The sequence below is a fragment of the Lemur catta genome, chromosome 24 (genome assembly GCF_020740605.2).
Source record: "Lemur catta isolate mLemCat1 chromosome 24, mLemCat1.pri, whole genome shotgun sequence".
NCBI lineage: Eukaryota > Metazoa > Chordata > Mammalia > Primates > Lemuridae > Lemur > Lemur catta.
In genome coordinates this window covers 7,929,215-7,943,511 of record NC_059151.1, presented here as the reverse complement: position 1 = coordinate 7,943,511, position 14,297 = coordinate 7,929,215, and the positions used below count along the sequence as shown (strand labels likewise).

The following is a 14,297-nucleotide window of genomic DNA, read 5'->3' as shown; positions in this document are numbered from 1 at the left end:
AAGATGACAGGTTTTCTATCCAGAGTGAGCTGAATGTTTTCCGAATGATGTACCTTTTTCTTTTGATTTTATTATGAAGCCCCAGTGGGAAACTTAAAAGAAAAGATCTCCTGCTTAGAGGGCAGAAACATGAGAGTAAGAAAGCAAGAGGTGCTGTTATTTAAAAGCAAGAAACAAATCTGCAAGAATTTACAAAAATATGTGGAGACATCTGAACCTAAAGCTACAAAGGGAATATTCTATGTTTCACAAAATGATAAGCATATAAAAGAATAGTATTACAAGTGTTCTTACAATTAATAATAAGTCACATAAAAATGACCTCTCTGCCAGCTCTGATCAGGACTTGGATACGGATGTTAGTATTGAATTAATTATGGGGACATATATTAAGGAGTTAAAGGGAGATTGCCATAATTTACTGGAAAATATAAAGATGTATGATTTTTTCTATTGCTATACTTTATTTCATAATAAATGGGAGTGCCTGGTATGAAAGCAGCCCTAACACTTGCCCTGCCTGTTAGATCTTTCATTGAGTGATTAAAAAAACGAGCATTCGTCCTATTTATTCTTCTTGTATTCCTCAGCACACACTCTAGAAGTGTCCCCAAATGTAACATTACATGTATGGAAATGCATTTTACCTTTGGGGACTGATGACCAAAAGTCATTCTAAAAATTATGGAAAGACTCATAAAACAAAGCTGGGATTATTTTCAAACCCTGTTTTGTGTTTTTGATGAATGATCTTCTTTTTTAAATTCTCCTTGACTTTTAAAAAAGTAAAAGACCTTGCTTTCAAATGCTAATCATTGCTTCTTTATTCCCCAGTAGACTTTAGACCATTCTGTCTTCAATACCTCATTTTCTTGAGTGCTTTATTGACCATGGTCTTAGAGATTACATTTGGCTCAGAACAACATAGCAGCTTGTTAGTTTTAATTGAATTGCAGAGTACATTACATAAGAATCAATGGGAAAAATTTTAGTCTGAATATTTCATTTTCTCAATTCAAAAATTAAGCCACTAACAATGGTTAAAAATACAAAAAGAGAAAAAAGATAGTCCAGACCTATGGAAAAAAAAAAAAAAACACCTAAAAGAATGTAAAGTTCACTTGCTCCTGCTAACTTCCATCACCCTGAGAACCTGAAATTCCTTGCTGAAAGATTTTAAACATGCCAGAGTCACAAATTCACTTTCAAGAATGATGGACTTTTTGTTTCTAGGTTACAATAATTACTAGGCAGTTTACATGGAGCTTCTGTGAAAACACCACCTTAAAACCGAAACCTCTTTGTATTTTGACTTATCATTAAAAACCCAAGGGATTGGGTTTTTTAATGATAAGCAAGTATGCACTTGCCTTCCTTTCCTTGACCAACTTTTCCATTCCTGGGACCTCTATGGTGGTTTTCCCCTTGGCTGCCTTCCAACCTCCCCAGAGGGAGCTGAATTTTGATAGTATGTTTGCATTCTGGAATCTGGCAGATGAGTAAACTATTTCCAGGTTGGATGCTTTTTTGAGGTATCTCTTCTCATTTCCAACTACCCTAGAGTACCATTTTGCACAATGGCTAGTGGTTTGATAAATGTTCTTCTATTGGTCAAAACCTGCTACTGTGCCTTTGAAAGAATCCAAGTTCCACGGGACGACTAGCCTAGCTCTCTCATTATAAGACTGCCCTCTAAGACTCCACTGGCATTTAGAGAGGGACTAGTTTCTCTACAAGATTTTGTCAAAATTTATTTTCTTTTGTAAACTGAAATTCAATTATTATGTTGTAACTTTGAGGTTATTTTTCCCTATTGATCAGGAAGATTTCTAATATGCAAACAAGACTTTTTTTTTTCATTTCTTTACCCAATGCTAATTTATGTCAGCTATAGAACAGCAACAATATCAACATGCCCTCGGAACTCAAAAGTGGCAGATGAATGTGCATCTTCCTAACAACAAGCTGGATCTTTTCTAAGGTTAGAGAAATATTTAGAACACTGAAATAGCAAGGTGTTTTTATGAGTTTATTCACCTAAATATTTATTACTACATAAATATACATATAATTCTACTGAAATCAAAGATAAATACATACTTCTCATATTTTTTTTAAGTCATGGTACAATAGGACTCCCCCTCCCCCAATGAAACCTTTCTCAAAAGTCTCTACATCACGTGGGAGCTTTGGAAATTGTTCTGATTCCTGTCTTTCTTTGCCCAACCATGTAGAATTTCTCTCTATGCATGGATGGTCTACTAACTCAGCCAAGACTCAAGAGACTTCACATGGCAAATTTCTGCAAATATTTTCTTGCGTACCTTCCTCTTTTCCACAACATGTCTCCAAAACTACCAACCACTTCAGCTTTCTCACACTCTGGTCTCGATTTCCTAAAGTCAGTGAATACGATAAGTTCTGTTTCGGATTGACATCTTCATGCCTCCAGTATGGAAATTTCCAGCAGCCAGAAAGCTGGGATAACCGTTGGGATCATTTAATTGTTTCCAACCTTTTAGGTATCAAAGTCCATTTCTACCTACTGACCAATGTCTAAAAAGGTTTTTCCATACTTTGCTCAGTTTTGTAGTTGTTTATGGCAGGAACTTAGTCCAGTCCTTATTACTTCTTCATGGTTGAAAGTAAATTAGATAAACAAGGATTCAATGTTTATTTTTGGCACATATGTAACTTGAAGAAGTTATTTAATAGTTACAAGTCTTAGCCTTATCAACAAAATGCAAAAAAAAAAAACCTTGAAGCCTTCAGTAAAGTTTAGAGATACTAAAATACCAAGAATAAGGTTTATTAGTAAGTTAGCTAGTAATGTTATCTTTAACATTTACTAATAAACTTTAACATCTTCTAATTTCTTAATATAGTCCTTTGTAACTCTAAAATGTACAATCTATTTCAGAAGCATGGCTCCACATTTTTATATTTATACTCATGCTCAGTTCTGATGAATTTTAAGTAGAACTAGTTTTGTATTGTTCTGACTATGCTGAAACTATGGCATTATCAAAAGATAACTTAAAACTTTAAGGTCACCTTAACATTAGGTTTTCTTCCAGATGCAGCAGTACATTGCATTTCTGAAAGTAATATATAATATAGTTCATATAACTTTGGTTACAATATTCTGCAACATTCTAACTAAATATTGATTTGATTATGGAAGTCAATACACCTACTGTTTTTATATCTTTGAATCTGCAAATGACTCCGTCAGTCTCTTTCTAAACTTCTGGAGAAAAGTAGCAAAGCTGTTCTTCGGGAGTAAATTATATAACACATTTCTGAAATATTTACTCATTGTTTAGTCTTAGAATTCAGAGTTCAGCTTCCAAGAGGAAAAAAATAGGGTCATGCATGGTTACCGCATGTGCGATAGCAACACTAACACGTGTCTGCACAACAGCTATCGTCTCAAAAATTGGTGTGATGCAAAAGAGTAAGAAATTGTCAAGCCATTGTCATGCATCAATTCTCATGATGATTTTATTCACTCAGCATTGAAGTGAACACATATTCCAGTGTTGCTATAAATTACATCGTTTGCATGGGCCATTTTTCTTCAAGTGTCTGTTTATAAAAATCACATTTTCCCTTTTCACATAAGATGGGTACAATCAGTAGAAGGACAAAACAAAACGTGTATATAATACAGAGCTATGTCTACTGATTACATTGTTTCAATATTAAAAAGGGGGACCATTTTGCCTAAACTTTACATGCAGTCAGAGTTCTACCAATGGTATTTTTAACTTGTTGGTACATATTATTTACATCATGCAGGGCTACCTTCATATTCACAGAGAAATTTCTTATTAAGTTGCCTCTAAAGGAGCTCTTAAAAAAGAATGTCTTAAAAAGGGCTGTTGGCATTTCCTGTATTTCAGTTTCATATACTTCAGATAATATTTCAATTTACTTTTAGGATACTTTAAATTCTTGATAGACTACTGTATCTACATACTTTGCGTACACTCTTTACATTGCTGGATTTGCTTTCTCTCTTATCTACGCCTTGATAATCCCTGCTCATCTTTCAAAACTAATTTAAGTGTCATCCTTTAAGCCTTGACCAGTGCCCTACCCATAAATTAGATGCTTCCTTTATCTTCTCCCTTAACACTCTGTGCATAAAAAGAACTAACACATATATAGCATTCCAATGTGCCAGGCTCTGTTAGAGCTCCTTTGTTCTTTGCACCTACGAGTTTCTTTAATTTTCATAACAGCTCTATGAGGTAGAGAATATTATTATCTCTACTCTACAGATGAAGAAACAGAATCACAGAGTTTAAATACTTGGCCTAAATTCACAGGTAGGAGAACTGGGATTTAAACATAGCCAGTCTAGTTCTAGAGGCTCTGTTCTTTTTTTTTTTAAATAGCTTTATTTAGATATAATTCACATACTATACAATTCATCCATTGAAAATGTACGATCCAATGACTTTAATATATTCACAGATATATGCAACCATGATAGCAGTCACTTTTAGAACATTATCCTCCACCAGAATAAATCCCACTGGTGTTAGCGTCATCTCTCAATCCTCCAATCTCCTCCAGCACTAGGCCAGCACTAATCTGCTTTCCATCCCTGTAGGTGCCTTTAGTTTTGTCTATTATGAACATTTTATATAAACGGAATCTTATAATATGTAGTCCACTGTGTTTAGCTTCTTTCACTTAGCATGTTTTCAAGGTTCATCCATGTTGTATCATGTTATCCCTGTGTCATTTCATTTCATTGACAAATAATATTCCATTTTAGGGTATACCACATTTTATTCATCCATTCACCAGTTGATAGACATTTGGGTTGTTTCCATTTTGGAGGCGGATATTACTAATGCTGCAATGAACATTTGTGTATGGACATATGTTTTCATTTCTCTTGGGATTATACATGAAGTGGAATTGCTGGGTCATACAGTGACTCTGTTTAGCCATTTGAGGAACTGTTTTCTGAAGCAGAACTGTTTTCTGCACCATTTTCCATGTGCACCAGCAATGTAAGAGTGTTCTGATTTCCCCACATCCTTGCCAACACTTGCTGGCACTGTCCTTTTAATTGCAGCCTTCCCAGTGGGTTTGCAGTGGTAGCTCATTGTGGCTTTGATTTGCATTTCCATGATGGAAAATGATGTGGAGCTTCTTTCCGTTTGCTTATTGACTGTTGTATACTTTCTTTGCACAACTGTACAGATCCTTTGCCCATTTTTAATTGGTTCATTTTTCTTCTTTGTATTGAGTTCTAATCATTTTTTATACATACTATATACAAGTTACTTATTAGATGTATGATTTGCAAATATTTCTAGAGACTTTCTTTTGTTGTTGTTTTGTTCGTTTGTTCTTTAGTTTTTGGTAGCTTTGCTTATTTTGCTGGGAAGTGGGTGGTGGAGCTCTTCACCCTGCTGCCCCAGCAGGGGAACTGCTCCGGGCACTGTGCTGTCAACCACAACGCTATCCTGTGTACTCCCATTTAGTATTATTATTACGTGGCACTTAACTATATTTTATTGTGACTTTTAGTTTATTTTAGATATCATTCACTGGAAATGTCCTCAGCCTGGAGCCCTGAACCAAACTTTATTATTTACTAACTCTTCCAGGGGAGCCCACCTCAGACAGCCCTCCTTTGCTGTGGGAGCTTCGGGGCTTGGCGCCAACTCCTTCCCCACTGCCTTGCTCTGGGGACTTGTCCAGTGGAGCCTCTTGGCAGGTTTCCTTTCCCGTCCCCTAACTTTGCCTCCAGGTTCAAAAGGCTCAAATGCTGAGACTTCAGGCAAGCTTGAGCTTTGGGGTAGGGGGATGAAAATGCTGAAAGTCTCTAGGTAGCAAAAACTTGGGCAATGCCCTTAGCAAAAATCTTAACAACGATGACATTTGAGAGGTATTACTAAAGGCATTTTTTAGCTATATATTAACATAGAGAGTTTATTTAAAGCTAGCCTGGAATCAAATACAATTTGTATGAGACAATATAATTATCATAAAAACTTTTAGAAATTTTTTAAGATCATAATTCAAGTTGCTTTTGGTGCTAGATGTTTTTTTATGCGTATTTCCTCTAGGAAGCTCTGGCTTCCCTGGCAGGAGAGTTGCTGTGGTCCTCATTAGCAGGTTTTCAAATTGAGGTAACAGTGACTGCACCTAGAACTCATTATTCTGCAGTTTATATTTGTTTGTCTGCCTTAGGGTCCTCCAGATAACCTCTCACAAAAATCTGAAGTTTGATGACAATGATTAATTATCCTTTCATGATCACTCATGCTTCTTTTTCCTTTTCTTTAGTTAATTTACACATCATAGTTTTACTGCAGAAATAATATCTTATATTTAGAAGTACTGTACATTTTCCTATCTGCTTTCACATAATTTCACCCATGTAATCTCATTATAACCCTTTGTGGTTGGCTTTATTATTTCTTTTTTACAGATAGAAAATTTGAGGTTCAGAATAGCTTCTTTGCTTCCATAAATTCAAGTTCCTATTAAGAAGAAAAGCTGGTATAGTACTTTAATATCTTTTGACTGCAACTCCTGTGCTTTTTGAAGTGTATACAAAATGCTTTTAATCTGAGTGTGCTGAAGAAAGGAGACTAGGTAGAGAAAAAGCAACAAAATGGGTTTAGGTACTTCCAATAAAAAATTAATCACATATTATGTATTCTTTTCCTTTGTTAAAAAGTACATTCAGAGGAAATTAAATACATTGCTTGACTTTACACTGATGTACATAAATCAGTAAATCTAACCTTCATAGCTTCTTGTATTCATACAGATTAAGAATCTAGTGCCTATATATTAGTCACAATGTCCCTCAAAATGAAAAAAACACAAATTCACTTTTTACCTGTATTTATTATAAGTAGGTTATATTTTTAAAATTTCTAAAGAGGCACAGTTCAAGAGGAGAAAAGATGTAGGTTTTTTTTCCCTTCTATTTGAATTGCTATTTCCTTAGAGAATCATGACCCTGCACAATTACACTTTATTTCATTCTTTTTCTCCTTTATCCATTATACTGATTTTGCATAATTCCATGCTTCTCACAGATTGTGGGAAAATGAATTATGAAGTATTAGTGTACATGGATATAAAAACATTGTGTAAGCAAAAAAGCAAACAATAATTGCCTCTAAGACCAAAAGGAAAAAAATTCAATGATTTATATCACTTGTAACTTCTCACCAAATGTGGACTTGTTATTTCATAGCATGAATGATTCTTGATTTCTTGAAGTTTTGAATTAAAACTTTCTTCTTCCTCCTCCACCCCCACCTCCTCCTCTTTCTTCCTCCTCCTTTTTCTTCTTTGTCTTCTTTGAGATGATGCCTCACTATGCTTCCCAGGCTAGAGTGCAATGGCTAGTCACAGGCACGATCACAGTACACTATACCCTCAAACATCTGGGCTCAAGCAATCCTCCTGTCCCAGCTTCCTGAGTAGTTGTGACTATAGGCAGGTGCCACGGGGCCTGGCTAAAACTTTCTACTTTACCTTAAAAGCACATAGTTGTTTGGACAGACACTGTGAATGGGTAAAGTAATTTCTTAGTATCAACTATGTCAAAAGATTTAATAGCTTTGATCCTTTAGAAAATAGAAAACAATTCTTAATGTTTTTGATATTTAACCTAAACGTAAAATTTTAAGTGGCAGATCAAAACTATAAATTTTATAGGACAGCAGTTGGGCAAAAAGTATATAGAGTCTATATGATTTTATTCCTACTAATTTCAGACTTTAGTTAATATTAATAACATGATATGGGTTTTATTTGTGTGCAGACCCGTGTCCTCTCTCCATCTTCCACCTTCCAAGTTTTTTCTGGGAGATATCTAGGACATACATAAAGGTCCTTCACATTTTGAGGACTAAGAGCTAACCAGTTCTCCCTCAGGGAAGGTTTTCTCATTTCCCCAGTCTAGCTCTTCATTAATGCCTGTATTTGAATGTTGTCAATTTTCTCCAATAGTTGTCACCTTCTATGACAGCAGGACTATGTCTATTTTGTTTGCCTCTGCAGCCATAGCACCTAGCATAATGCCTAGCAGAGAGAGGATGCTGAATGGAAAATGCTGCGTTGCATGTATCGTGGATGCCCGGGAAGCTAAGGAGCCACTCTGGTTGACACTAAATGGCACGTGGAGTTTGAGTAGGACTATGTTTAGACATAGTTATCAAAGGAGGCTGAGAGGATGACAGACATCCATTATCTCCCTTACTAGGTGAGCAGAGGGAGGGCATTCTGGGAGAAAAAGTAAATATCTTAGAAAACTACAAAAACTGAAGGAGGTTGAGCTTTTTCAGCCACTTGGGCTTGGATGAGTGAGGAGCGGTGGACCTAGCTAAGGTGTTTTTTGCAGCTTTGGGGACTCTGAGAAACCAGTGTTCCCCAGAGAGGAACAGTGAGAAGTATCAGGCTTAGCACTTGTTCAAGGTGGAGATAAAACAGATAAGCCCCCTCCCCCGGCCAGCATTCCATCTAGATTGTTTGATTCAGTTCACTATGGTATAATAAGAGAAAGGAATTCAGAGATAAAATACCTAGCTGAAATAAACAATACCTATCAGTCTAGGGTATCCTTTGCCATTTCTCTTGGAAATTTGCACTTAGTAAATGACAATCAAAAAATCAAAGAATAAGGAATCCTAATATCACCAATTCTGGCATAGGCTTGTGTCCATCCCTGTTATTATTTTTGTAATCACATATAGAGTTATTTCTTTATTTCTTTTCCTTGCTTTTCCTTTCTTTTCTTCCCTTCTCTTCCCTTCACCCCACCTCACAAGCCTCTTCAGGCTATCAGAATATTTTAATCTGTTTATTCAACCAATATTTAGTGAGCTGCTTCTACATGTCAGGCATTATAAGTGAAAACCAACTTTGTGTCTTATTGGTACTTAGAGTTTAGTGCAGGAGTCCAACACTAATGAAGTTATTAAATACGTAGAGACAGAGTTACAAAGAGTCTGAGTGAAAGAATACAGGAAATGGTGACTAAAATTGTCTGCTACACCCCTGAAGCCAGTCTTGAATGTCACTTCTGAGATTAGATTACAAAAAGACCCTGACGTCTGTCCTATTCAATTGTTCTCTCCCTGTCCCCCCCCGCCTCTTTCTCTCTGAATTTTATCATTCTTTCCTAACCTCTCCAAAATGTATTCGTTCTGAGTCCTGAACATACAGGTCCTGTTTTCTGTTAAAGAACTCAGTAGTTTGGATAAAATGATTTACATGGAGCTCTTTGAAAGCAGGAGCTATATCTTATTTATCTTTGCCTCTCTGTTAACACAGAGAGTTAACACAATCCTTAGCTTACAATATATGCTCAATAAATAGTTGTTGAGTCAAGGAAAATAATTAAGGGTGTACTTTATAATGTTTATCTCTTTCAGACCTCAGGCAACATATGTGAATTTTCACAGGGGAATAAGGTCTGCGACAAACAGTTTCAACAGGTGAGACTAATAATGGGGAATTTTAGGAAAAAGGAATTACTTTAAAGTCATAACTCAGTAGGTAGCTCTCTGCTACAGCTGGGCAAATAACCCTTCCACGGTAAGTTGCTTAGGAAAACCCACCATTCTCTCAAGACATAGCCAGAACCTTGCTTCGGTGGTACTGGTTAAAGATAAGCTATCTCTGTGCAATTCCCACTTTTATCCTTTTGTGACTGTAGCAACAGATTTAGTTTACACTAATTTTTTTCTTTATTATTACTGTTCTATTTTTTTCAATTGGCATATTTCCTTATGTTATTTATTTTCTTTTAGACATACTCTTTAAAATAGTTGTTCTCTTTATGATGGCTTCTTGCCCAGTGTTTTTGAATTTAACTTTCTAGGAAAATCCACTAACAATTTATGAAATTATCACATATTACTTAATCTAAAATGTTTTCTATTGTAAGATGCATAATTGTTTTACACATTAATAATAAAGACAAAACTGCTGACAGTTATAATTGCAAATAGCAATTGCAAGATGCATCCTAATTTTAGAGATATGAAAATATGAAAAATTATTTTTTTTTAGTTTATAAAATACAGAAAAATCACTTTCATGGCTTTACCATAGACTTCCAGTCATATATTTATACAAAGTTATTGAATTATTTTCATGGTAATGTTAGCCAAAGGAATGCTGTATTGTATATTTAGTGCAGAACAACAGAATTACATTTTTTTAAGCACATTCTAAGAGCTTTCGGAGCTGTCCTGCTAGAATGGAACCCTCTGAAGTCAGGATCTTTGTCTGCTTAGTACGTACCCCAACCGTCTAGAAGATGCTTGATAAATATTTCTCAGGTGAATTTATGAGTGAACACATGATCACTAGAGAGGCCAAGTGTCTTTTAGGCCCAATTAAATCAGGGAAATAAGAATTACTAATCAGTGAGCTCCTCCCAAATGCCAGCTTATGCTTCTCAGATATTTTGTATGTATTGCAGCATACATAGCTTCTCGTGCCTTCCCCTTTATTTGTTGCCAAGTTCCTTCAATGTTATTTTGATAAGTATTATGATTATAGTTATTACTCACTGATGTTTCTAATAGCTTTTTTGTGAATTATCACTAAAGAAACTGAATGACATAATTGGCCATTTATGGCCATCTACACTTGTGCAACTCAGGAAGTTAAGAGGGAAAACAAAATCTTCATAATTCTTTTGCATTAGTATGCTCGGTCCACTTGGTAAGAAGTGGTAAACTATGGAAACAGATTAGCAGAGACACCAAGCTGGAAGGTCTGTCTTTTATTCTTTTCCTCCGTTTCTAAGTCATATTTCTGTCACTTTGGTGATGGCTGAATATAAAGTTATCTACACGTGATGTCATTTAGAAAAATGCCCCTAAGTTGCCAATCCAGTAACATATGCAACCCCCACATCTCAACAGTTATTCCATATTTCATTTAAACCTAACATGAACTCATTCTAATTCGGAAGGCAGAATATGAGAGTGGCTAAGGTCATGGCTTCTGGAACCAGGGTCCCTGAGATAGAAACTTTTCTGGCTCTTATTAGCTATATGCACATGGAAATTTAGTTAACTCTTATGTGCCCTATTTTCATCCTTCTAATGTAATTAGTACATCTTTTACAGGGTTTTATAAGGATTAAATGAGTTAACACATATGACCTTCTTATAACAGGTCCTATCAGATGGTGGGTGTTCGTGTTAGTTTTCTCTGTTTCCCCTTGGGATCCACCGTGGCGTCCATGGCCCTGCTCTGTGTCCTAGAAGGCTAACCTTCATGGTCTTTACACTTGGCCTTGCCCTCTGACTTCAGGTTGGATTTGCACTTGTAGACCATGAAAAGAGATGGGAAGATAGGAGGAGTGAAATGGGGGTATGTCATCTTCCCATTTCCTCACTGCCTGATTGTGGTTTTGGCAATGATTCTCTTTCTCTTCCTGTCCTGAAGTTCACTGCTGCTATGAGTGGTGCTCTCTCTCCCATGGCCCTAGCTGTTGACAGGTCTGGTGACACTGCTCCTTCCCCATTCCCCATCAGTCTCCGCAGAAGTCACGGTTTCCTGTGCACTTCAACACTGCTTGTTTATTCCTTTAACCCTGGTCACATCTTTGTTCATAATCACTTCAACACTCCAGTGAACTGTTTGGGTGTAGCACTAATTTGCCCCTGGAATCCCAAACAATATATTGCTAAATTATTTAGTTTAAGATAAATATTATTTCTTTCAAGTCAATGAAGTATCATTAACAGTGACAGGAATGGGGGTTTCAAAACTTAGGTAAGGAAAATCAGTTTTATTAATCTGTGTGCAATTGATAGTATAGATTTCCTGAGAAGTAAAGGGGGGAGTGGATGGAGCTGGGGTTATATTTAAGTTACAACAGAATAAAGGCTGAAAGATCTTCTCCCCGGGGGCTTTACATGTGGGCCCTTTTCCTTCTCTCTTCTGGAAAGTTCTGGAGGCGAGTACTTAGAATACAAGGGGGTGGGGTGGGAGGTGGTTTAGGTGACCAAATCAAGTCCAATATAAAACAAATCCTAGTTTCAGGGTTTAGGGAGGTAAAGCATCAAGCTTTTGGAGTTGCTGGGTGGGTTTAGAGGAAGCGTGATTCTCAGTATTGAGCGGAAGAAGCTTGCAAGGCCATGTAACAGAGAGCTAGACCTGCAAAGGTACTTGTAGGAAACAAATAAGATCATTACTGGTTTCTATTGCCATAGGAATTATAGGAAGAAACAGGAAACATGCAAAATTATTAAGTACAATGGCTGTATATTGTGGAAGTATAAGAAGTGGAACAACATTTTACTCAGTGGGGCACTGAACTGATAAATCCATCACAAAAGACTTGGGGAAAACAGACTGTGTCTACATCTCCACTCGATAAGCATATTGGTGATCTGTGCAGGGCTGAGCTTGCAAAGACAGAGGCCACTGTGTGTCATGAAGGTGCACCTGGGCACGCCGCCATTAGCACTGTGTGAAGCACTACTCTTTCACGAACAAAATAGTAATCGTTTTATTCAGCCTGGAAAGGAATTTAAAATAATTGGCCCTTCGAAGCTTTCCCAATAAAACTCACTTTCACCTTATTCAGAGTTAAGAATTTCTAACTCCCAAGTCAAATAAAAATCCGTAGCTAGCTCAATTCTTACATTTATCACAGTAGGATTGGAGAAAGTATAGTAAGGGGAAGATTTGAATTCCTGGATTTGAATCCCAACTGTGCTATATTATCTGTATAACTTTCCCAAAATTTTTTTCTACTTCTGGACATCTCAGTTTCCTCTTCTATATTCTTGAGATCAGAATAGTACCTATTTTGGGGGAATACCATGAGGACTGAATAAGAGAACACATGCAAAGTACTTCATAGAGAACCTGGCACATATTAAGTACAGTGAGCCCTCCACATCCCCAGGTTTGGTATCTGTGGATTCAATCTAATGTGGATTCAACCATCAAGAATCAAAAGTATTAAAAATAAATAAAAGTAACAATACAACAATAAAATAATGCAAATAAAACCAATAGAGTATGACAATTTACATCGCATTTGCAATGTATTACCTAGAGATGATTTAAGGTATAGCGGAGAATGTAGGTAGGTTATATGCAAATACTATACCCCTTTATATCAAGGACTTGAGTGCTGGAGGATTTTGGTATGGGGGATATTCCTGGAGCCAATCCCCCACAGATACCAAAGGTCAACTGCACTTAGTAAATCTTAGCTGTTTCGTTGTGTGTAAATCAACCTAACAAGTTTCTATGCATACTTTGAGGACAGGGTCTATGTATTATTTATCTGTATCTGTGATCAAGTCTATCATATAGTGAGAATAATTGCTTAACAAATGAATAAGGTTAATTTGCCTTAAAAATTGTTTTCTTTTCTCAAAGAAAAACAAAAGACATATATTGTCATTTATTGCAATTGTCACCACAGTTTCCATGTTAATAACTAGAGATGAGACTATTAATAGTTTGCTGCACTTTAATTGTACGTCTATTTTAGATATTAGCACACTAATAAAAATTCATATCTCTACCCTTAGGTACATACAGAATTACATTCACATTTAAGTTGTGAAATATTTGCAATATAATTATTTACTGAAAACAATGAAACCCTTATTAAAACCATAACTAGGAATAAATTATAAGCCCCAGAAAAAGGGCATAGGCTACTCACTTGAATTTCATTTTATAGAGAATATTCACAGATACTTTTTTTGACAATGAAACTACATTGAGTCTATTTGTATTAAACAATGCACAAAGGGCAGCACTGGGTGTTATAAACTTGGATGAACATTCCAATTAGCATCAACATATCAAAAAGACTGACTCTTATTACTACTAATTCTGCAATTTACTTTGCCTATAAGGAGGCTTTTTCAAATTTAAAAACAAGTAGGCTTTTCTGAAAAAAAAAGTAATTATGGACTATTAGGTTTTGAAACATCCTATAAACTAGCACAAGGTTAAACATGAGGAGAATGCATGGCTTCATAGTTTATGGCTATTTAGACAGTACTCATTAGAGTATCTTACTGTTTAAGAATATTTCTGTTAGCATCTTATGTTATATGTTTATTAGGAGAGAAAATGATGACATATAGAATTATGACAATAGTGACCATATATTGGTTTTTCTAATAAGGGGAACAGCAACAAAGGTTGCACATGTACACAGGAATCCCCAGTCATCTATCTGTGGTTCCACTTTCCCCAGTTTGTTACCCCTAGTTGACCATAGTCTGAAAATATTTCATGGAAAATTCCAA

The 14,297-nt window shown here is 36.0% G+C and overlaps 1 protein-coding gene across 2 annotated transcripts in view; it reads right to left on the bottom strand.

The window, feature by feature from the left end:
• GRID2 (glutamate ionotropic receptor delta type subunit 2) overlaps positions 1-14,297 on the bottom strand; it is a 1,057,247-nt gene that overhangs the window by 241,307 nt on the left and 801,643 nt on the right. The window lies entirely within an intron of this gene.